General features: G+C 34.2%; 1 long non-coding RNA gene across 1 annotated transcript; it reads left to right on the top strand.

Moving 5' to 3' along the window:
* The first annotated feature begins 824 nt into the window (after nucleotides 1-824).
* On the top strand, nucleotides 825-7,233 carry LOC148939042 (uncharacterized). The gene is made up of 3 exons (XR_016143576.1): nucleotides 825-877; nucleotides 4,195-4,345; nucleotides 6,055-7,233. It is a non-coding gene; the product is annotated as an uncharacterized LOC148939042 (long non-coding RNA).
* Nucleotides 7,234-9,144: the final 1,911 nt, after the last annotated feature.

Raw genomic sequence — 9,144 nt, 5'->3', positions numbered from 1 at the left:
TACACTTTTCATCAAGGGATTTCTGAACAGGAGAGTGAGTGGGCCTAATGGTTAAACATACAATTCTTTTAGAAGCCTTGAGTGTACACCCTCAGGTCCCACCAACTTATTTGGATTCAACTTTTTTAGGCGTGCCTCGACATCTCCCCTAGTGACCGGACTCGGGGGCACCGGGGGTAGGCGGGTAGCCGTGGGGGGGTCTGGAAGCGGGGCATTATCAGGTGGAGTAAATACAGATGTAAACTGCCTATTTACGGCATTGGCAATTTCTATTGGGTCATCTATTATACAGTCATTATCTTTAAGTCGCGTAACAGAGTGTCTACCAGGTTTACGGGCTGAGGCATAATTCCAAAAGCGTTTTGGACTTTAACTTGCTTGCTGCTGCTACAGCCTCCTCATACTGTTCAAATAACTTTCTGGATAGATTTCTGACTTGATTTCATGTCTTGGTATATTTTGTGTAGTGGTTCTTATTGTGTATATTCTGTTTATATAGTCTCCAATACCTTTTCTTTTTATTTCTTGCTCTCTTCAATTCTTTGGTCATAAATAGTAGCGTTTTAGTTTTATGAGCCCATCCTACTATAGTATTTTTCTCTGAGACCTCTAGAAGTATTTTTTTTATTATACTCCACGATCTATCAACATCATTCTCAGCGATAAAGGACCGATCATGCCCCACCAACTCTTGCATATCAGACGGTAATCTCTATACGTATGTTTGGTAAAAACTGATTTTTCTGGATACAGTCTAAGGGAGCATCGTATGGCAGCGTGATCGCTTGCACCGAAGGGCGGTAGTGGGGCCACGTTTAAGATTCGGTCTGCTCCTGATGAAAGACATCAGAACATTTTGCAGTCTACAATTATTCAGGTATGTCAGCCATATCCTAATTTTTCCATGATAATTTTTAGATAATCTAATAGGCCTAAGCTATATTATAGGCTATATAAGCTTATATGCTAGGCTATAGGCCTATAATTAAACAATTAGACCTATAGTTGAGTCACTATTTTCCATAATAGCTAATTGATTAGGAGAGTTGCTTTTCAAAAGGAAACATGTTAATAACAAAAGAGTAGGCTAGGCCTATTGTCAATAGATTCCATCTAGCAGCTTTCCTAGATTTTGAAGGAGCATATGACAATGTGAACCACCAAATCCTTTTAAATAAACTTGCAAACCTTGGAGTACCTCCTAAGCTAGTATCCTTTATTAAGTCCTTCATAGAAGTGCGAAGTTTCATTGTCTGTGTTGGTTCAGCCTCTTCACCCCAAAAGACAATATCCAAAGACCTATCTCCGGGAGCAGTCCTTAGTTGCCTCCTATTTGCCCTATATCTCTGGGACATGAACCTACCCCATACAAATCTACAGTATGCTGATGATCTGGTGCTATGGTCATCTGCCAACACTTTTCAGATAGCACAGTCAAATATGCAAAAGTCACTTTTCCAGTTTGAAAAATTCTCTCAACATTCAGATTTACCCATTGCACCCACCAAGTCCAAAATAATCCAATTTCACCGGAAGCGAAACCATGTTAATGCAAAACTAACTCTAAATAAAACAACTATTCCAGAAGATAATAATATTAATTACCTAGGTCTAATGCTTGACCAAAAACTTAATTTCCATCTCCACATTTCAAACACAATAAGAAAATGCTATAGAAAAGCAAATTTACTAAAAAGACTTCTTTCCACACCCTGGGGTTGTAAGGAGAAAACCTTACTCCAGTTTTATAAATCACATATAAGACCCCATGTTGACTATGCGCTCATCGTTTATGGTGCATGCGCAAAGACCCAGATGCAAAAAATTGAAACAACACAAAATGATATAATACGTCTCATATTTGGCCTTAGAAAACCCACAAGCACCAAGTTTCTGCTTATGGAGAGTGGATTAACAAGAATAAAGGAGAGACGTAGATTTCTCTTGATAAAACATCTTACAAAAATTGAATCAAATAGCTCACACACAATACATAATAGTTTAAGAAATCCAGCCATGTATAGAGGTATTGCAGATGAGTATGCCAATATTCAAAAGAAGTTCCCTGTACCAGCAAAGTCTATTGCACCTACTTTCCCCCAATCCCCTCCATGGAATTGGTCATTTCCCATAATAAATACTGAATTTTCAAAATGGAATAAAGATTTAACCCCCATTGCTTTTGTCCAGAAACAATTTGCTGAAATTAATACCATTACCTATAAAAATCATTTCCAAATATTTGTTGATGGGTCAAAAATGAATGAGAAGGATGCAAGTGGTGTTTTCCTTCCTCACCTGAAAATTGAAATGGGCAAGAGATTATTTAATAATTTATCTATAATGTCTGCTGAGTTAAATGCCATAATCATGGCATTAGAACACCTTAACCAAAACCAATCTTTGATTGAAAATTCGAATAATATTATCATCTATTCCGACTCTTTATCAAGCCTTGAGTTGCTGGCCTCAGCTCCTCAATATAAGTTGGAAATTGACACTTATCATTGTCACAGTATTATTGATAATCTGGCTTCAAGTGGCATAAAAACTTACTTTCAGTACATTCCTAGCCATTCTGGCATAAGTGGTAATCATCAGGTTGATGAAATAGCAAAAAATGCTATAAATATTGACCAGCCAAGTGGGAGACCAATCCCAATTAGAGATATTTACCGATGGAGGCTATCAGATATTAATTTCAATAAGATTAATCCTATCCTTTCCCCCTTTCCCAATAAGTATCTTTCTAAAATTTATCATAGAATTCGTTCTGGAACAAATGGATTAAATTTCCTTGCATTCTCATATAAGCTTTCTAATTCAAGTGGTTCAATTCCCCTGTCCCCTCTTTGCAGGCATTGTAATATGAATAATGAAACAATTGACCATTGCCTATTTGAATGTAATATGCTGACGTCTGCACAACATACCTTGCTTTCTAAACTGTTAAAATACTTTAAACACCACAAAATCCCACTATCAGCCAAGAGCCTAGCCAACTATACCTGCACACAGAGCATAGAAATCGACATCTATCATCTTATATTTGAACTCCTAGAGTCGAAAGATCTGCTGAAAGATATCTGAATATATATAATAAATATGAGGCAATCAAGCCAGTAGCTCTGTAGCCCACAGAGTGAAGCAAAAGGAAAAGGGCTAAATAGTTTTACTGAAAAGCCTGCTTGCTGTTAAATAGAAGAAGAAGATTCCCCAAAACCTATTTGCAATATAATATTTGCTGCTCTGAGAATGTAGTCCCCTATTCCACCTCCTAATAGTGCCACATATAGCCTTATATAATATAATTCTACTGATCTGTTATATAGCCTACTATTTTTAATATTTTACCAACTTTGTACTGTAAGCCAGAGAAGAGTAGGCTAGTTAATTATATTCTGTAAATTTATCAGAACTATAGCCTCTAATATATGTTCACTAGGGTAAACAATTGCTTTTTAATGGGATAATATTTTATATTGAGAAAAAAATAATGTAACCTACTGAATAAAAATTTTGGAAATAAGCTCATATATCAATCAATAGAAAATAGAGCTTGTTTAATTGATTTAGGTTTTTTTTTTGGTTTTCAGTAAGGAATTAAAAATAATTTGACTTTGTAAACAATTTGACAGTTATGCCTTTCAACAAAAACACTATGAAGAAGGTGTGAAATGAATTTGTAATTTATTTGAAGCGCAGTTGTGCTCAAAAACCAACTGATTAGTCTATTAAGTTCTTCTTATTTAGGTTAGTGCATATAAATAACAAGAATATGGAAATCCCAACAGTAAGCTTTTAGAAATTTAACATGCCAGCTGTTAACTCATTCTAAAGTTGTTGTAATCAAAGAGTGTAGTTGTAACCAGAGTATGCTGCAGTTTTACTTGGAATTACAAGTGCTGTCAAGACTCCAATGTAGTAATAGATATAATATATATTGTTTTCAAAAAAACTTATCAGATTGACTTGTAATGCTTCTTGTGTTATAAATTGAACTGCTATTTCATTGAACTTCTGTGTACAATTTGCAATCCTTTGTTGATGTTTACAAATACAAAAGATTTCTTGTGAAGGCATATTTTCCAGTCCTGCCATCTTCAAATTTGTTTACAAATGCCCACAATACAAAGTGTAAAGACAAGCCACAAAAAATTCATGTAATTGATTCATTTAGTATTGATTTTACAGGAAGAATCCCAAGATAAAAGCTCTGAACCAAATTGTTGCTCCAACCCCAGTTCTTCTCCATCCCCAAGCTGCTCGACCCCAGATCTTCAACCAAAAAGTACAGCTGAAGCTCAGGATGACATAGACTCCTCTATTACAGAAAAAAGTCAAGGTTTGTTATTTTAGTGTATATTCAATTTTTTTTCATTTGTTTTTGTACATGTGCAAAGCTTCCCTTTCTCTCTCTATGTCTGTGCCTCACTCATTTTCTGGGAATGGGTTTCTTTTGAGGAGATCAAGTTTATAAGATATTGTTAAAACGACATTTTTTTAACAATAAAATAATTCTTGTACAATCAAAACATCAAATGTAAGCTGCAAATACCAGATTGAATAAATAAAAATGCTCAGTTTTAAAGGAATACAAAATATTCAGTCAGTATTTCAACCTAATTTTTAGTAAGAAATATAGTAGTTCTTATCTTTAATTCTGAATTTTATTCAAAATATATTTCCTACTATAAACTGCAGAAATAAAATCTGTCCATCAAAGCCATTTTCTGATTCCATTGATCTTTGGATACGAAATTTGTGAATATATGAGACAGCAATATCTACGTCTCTGAGGGGTGTCACGTTTTGTAAAGATTGTTGAACCTATGTTATATGTATATCTAAGAAGGTACAAGGATTGTAAACAGTCAGTTTTGTGCGAATGGATTCCTAATGGTTTTATGATCCTATAAGTTTTTGAATAAGAAATTTGTGAATATATAAAGACAATATCCATGTCTGTGAGGGGTCTCACATTTTGTCAATATTGTAGAACTTGTGTTATATGTATATCTAAGAAGGTGTAAGGATTCCACACAAAGTCAGTTTTGTGCTAATGATATTCTGATTGGTTTTGTAGTTTTTTTGGAAACACCACTAAGCAGTAAAAATGTTCTTAGCTGAAGCTAAGTGTTCTCATAGTTTCATAAAAAAAAAAAATAATTCACTGCCTTGTGCAAATCAACTGAAATAAAATTGATTCTTGCAGTCAAATTGAAAGAGTTTTTTTTTCATAATGATAAAGGGTTTTCATTTGAGAAAGAGTAAATTTTTGGAAGGGCCAAATTAAAGGATGGCTCGAGTTTATCCCCCCCCCCCCGCCTGCCCACAACTGATTGGGCTAAAATCTCTTTCAACTTATAAAAAGGACCTAAACTCTTATTGGTTACAACCCTTGGTATTATACATCAAGTTCAACCTACAAGCTCCCCTCATCTCTCCCTTTGAACCAGTTCTGTATTTAGCTGATGGTTCAATGAGAGCTGTAATTTTTTGCATTAAAATACACCCTTTGAGTCCCCCCCCCCCAACTACACTCCAATCAAAGAGCCCCAGTTTACAAGCTTAAGAGCCTTTATAAGTTTTTAAATTTGTCCATTGCTTAGGCCTACAGGTACTATTTTCTATTGGGAAAAAGCAGGGATATTTTTTGCTGGGGATTTTTCTGCAGGGGGGGGGGTCTGGGGTAATTTTCTGTGGAGAGTAAATTTTTGAGAATAATTTCCTTTCAGTGAGGATGCGTGTTCTGGGGGTATTTTTTGAGAGGAGACTCCTAGAACCAATTATAGGTATGCTAGCTTTGACCTGCATTTGTCTAGTCATAAATTAAACTGAGGGATATACTATTTGTTTCCCATATCTGGTTTATAGATATCCGGCATTTTCTTGCTGAATGCTAGAAATAAATCAGAAGGCCATCCTTATTTTAAAATTGGGATGAAAGGACATTTATTTGTTGCTTTTTTTGTATTTTAACCTACCCTCACCAACTCCCTCTGGGTCATTTGTATGCAACTATGATTAAATTGTGCTTCTTTTTTTTTACAGAAGGTTCTAAAGAAAACACCAAAAAACGAAGAGGAATTAAAAGAAGAGAGAATGAAGAAGATGGTATTACTGATGCCATATTACATGCCTCAGATGTTTAAAAAAAAATTCAAAATAAAACAGAACCTAAAGAAGATAATGCAGGAATATTTGGCAGACTCATTGCCAATAAAATCAGACATTTGACAAAAAAAAATGAAAGAATTGCTATGGCCAAGGTCCTAGAGATTATTGATGATTTGGAAGAACAACAAGATAATGACAATATTTGTGTTTACACTATAGCTGGAACAGACATTGAGTAGATTCATTTTTTTTTTTTTATAATGAAATATTTTTTTTTTTTACTGTCTTTAATTGAAATGTTTGGTTCTCCTTTTTTAGATTTTACAGGGCCACCTAGGTTAACTTTTAGCAAAAGTCATGGGTTTTTTGGAGGTGAGTCTGTAAGAGAATATTTGGACTAAGGTCAGAGCTCTATATGAAGATTTTTCGTGGCTAATTAAAAACATTTGTTGAAATACTTACTATAGTATCTATCTTGCATTCACTCTAATTAGCCATGACTCTCAAGTTCTAAGTCACTTCCACCAAGTTGATTTTATTGTGAAATACTTAAATGTCATCTTGAAGTTTTTGGTATAGAAATCCCTTATTTGATGAACTTCAAACACTGTTATATATCAATCTGAGTGGTATTAATAAAAACTTAGAAGGAGCAAAAGTTTTGTTTAGTACAAACAAAACAATTTTGATTTACATAAAACAGTGAATTAAGCAGCAAAAATAGGTTTTTTGGCTTTCCGGACTTTTGGTGGGATTGTGGGAATAAAACATTAATAAACTGTAATTTTAGGTATTTTGCTTTTCTTGCAAGACATTTAGGACGAACTTTTTTTTTAAGACTAAAGCAGTTACAAACTATATTGCTTAATTTATAAATAAGTAATATCATCGTAATTTTTCTGGCAACAATAAAAAAGTGAAATTCTTATCTTCTAATATGCAGCACATATCTGTCATTGAGATTATAATGTTTCCTCCCATTTTTAAATCATTCCCAGTTATATTTTCCTAATATCCTAAATATAAATTTGCAAAAAGAAGCTTTCTTTTTATCTTTTATCAATGAATCAAAGTTTGGCTGTTTGACCATGATTTGTCCACCATCCTGATGCACCACTGGGGTAAATTCCTGAAGCTGGCTTTCTTGAACTGTTTAAATACTAGAAATTGATTCATATTGTTAGGAAGCAACCTAAACTTAGAAAATAGGTAGCTTCTATATGAGGAAATTTAGTGAAGACTTCAATACAAACAATAATTTTTGACTTCTTTTATTCACTAATGTTGTATGTTCCATTATATAAGGTCTAATAAATATTAATATATAAAACTTTAAAATATAAATTATTAGACATCTAATTTGTCTTGCAGAAAACATTTTAAAAACAAATCCATGTTTTAATTAAAGTAAAAGGATTTCAATGTAAAGAAAACAGGAGCAGAGAAATACGCTGATCATAAATTATCAACATATTTATGTGAAACTTTTATATAGTTCTTGACATAAAGATTTTCAAAAACTTACTAAGGTTTAACTTGAAGAGAAGATGCCATGTGAACTGTTAGAATCCAATAACAGTAAACCTAAATCCTCCATAGATTAATTAGAACAACTGTTTATTATTAACGTATATTGATTATTACAAGAGATTTAAAAAGAACCACGGTTAACAATGCTGGCTTGCCATGGGACAATACCAGCTTCACTTTGAAAATATAATTTCAGGAGGGTCCTGTATCTAAGAGACTGAGTAGCAGCATTAAAACTGCCCATTCGCCTGATGTCAATTAGGTTTGTATCATTAGAAGTAATTTCTCTCCAAAGTCCATTCATTGCGTCACTTGTGTCCACCATGCCAGGGGGAATATACATCCTTTGATGAGCATTTGTATTGTCTGCACTTCTTTAACAATTGTGCAAACAACATCATGCTTTTACAATCATTCTGGTTGTAGCAATGCGTGCTATTATTGGTTTTTTGAATATTCTCCAACGGGAAGCAAATATTCCAAATGTATTTTCTATTGTTCTTCTGGCACGTGATAAACGGTAATTAAAACACTTTTCTGAAAAGTCAAAGTGCCTACCAGAAGCTGCATATGGTTTCATCATGTAGGTTTTAAGGGGAAATGCATCATCCCCTACAAATACATATGGAAATTTAACATTTTGAACTCCAGGAAGCTTACTTGGGGGTGGCAAGGAAACCTGTCCTGCCTCTAATCTTTTTCCTAGCACACTTGAATTAAATATGCCACAGTCATTATTACTACCAGGAGTTCCAATATCCACAAAAAGAAAGTTATAATCTGTGTGGCAAACTGCAAGTAGCACTATTGAAAAATACTGTTTATAATTATAATACTCACTACCACTCCCACCAGGGGCCTCAATTCGAATATGTTTCCCATCAACAGCTCCTACACAATTTGGGAAGTTCCAATTATCCCAGAAACCCTTTGCAACAGCTTCAAAATCTTCACTTGTCATAGGAGGCCTTAAGAACAGGGGCTCAAGAACATCAGAAATTGCTTGGCAAGTCTTTCTTATTGTCTGGCTGACAGTGGAAAAGCCCACCCTAAAAGCAAAGGAGACACTCCTCATAGAGCCACCTTCTGCTAAATAGCGTAAAGCGAGAGCTACTTTTCCTCCACAGAAATAGCTTCCCTTACTTGACTACTTCTTTGAAGCTTTGGTTTTAAAAGCTCAACAAGGAATCCAAATTGGTGGACATCCATTCTTAAGTATTGAATGTATTTTTCAGGGTCACATGAATAGAGCATCTCTTTCATTAGATTGTAATAATCACTTTGCCTCTTTCTTACTTCAGCCTGGAAAATAGGCCTAACCCAAACTCTTCTTTTTTTTCTTGAACACTTTTTTTTTTTTTTTCAGCAAATATGCAGCACCAGACAAAATAGTGAAGCATGCTAGAGCAATTGCTGTTTTGGTCTCATCCATTATAGTAGTAATTATTGGCCAGTTAGATATAAAAATTCTTAATTAATGACAGTAAAAACAAT

Source organism: Artemia sp. Qi Xiang Cuo, unplaced genomic scaffold (assembly GCF_049724085.1).
Source record: "Artemia sp. Qi Xiang Cuo unplaced genomic scaffold, ASM4972408v1 HiC_scaffold_22, whole genome shotgun sequence".
NCBI classification, from domain to species: Eukaryota; Metazoa; Arthropoda; class Branchiopoda; order Anostraca; family Artemiidae; genus Artemia; species Artemia sp. Qi Xiang Cuo.
The sequence above is the reverse complement of the archived record's forward strand: the minus strand, read 5'-3'. Positions and strand labels throughout refer to the sequence as shown.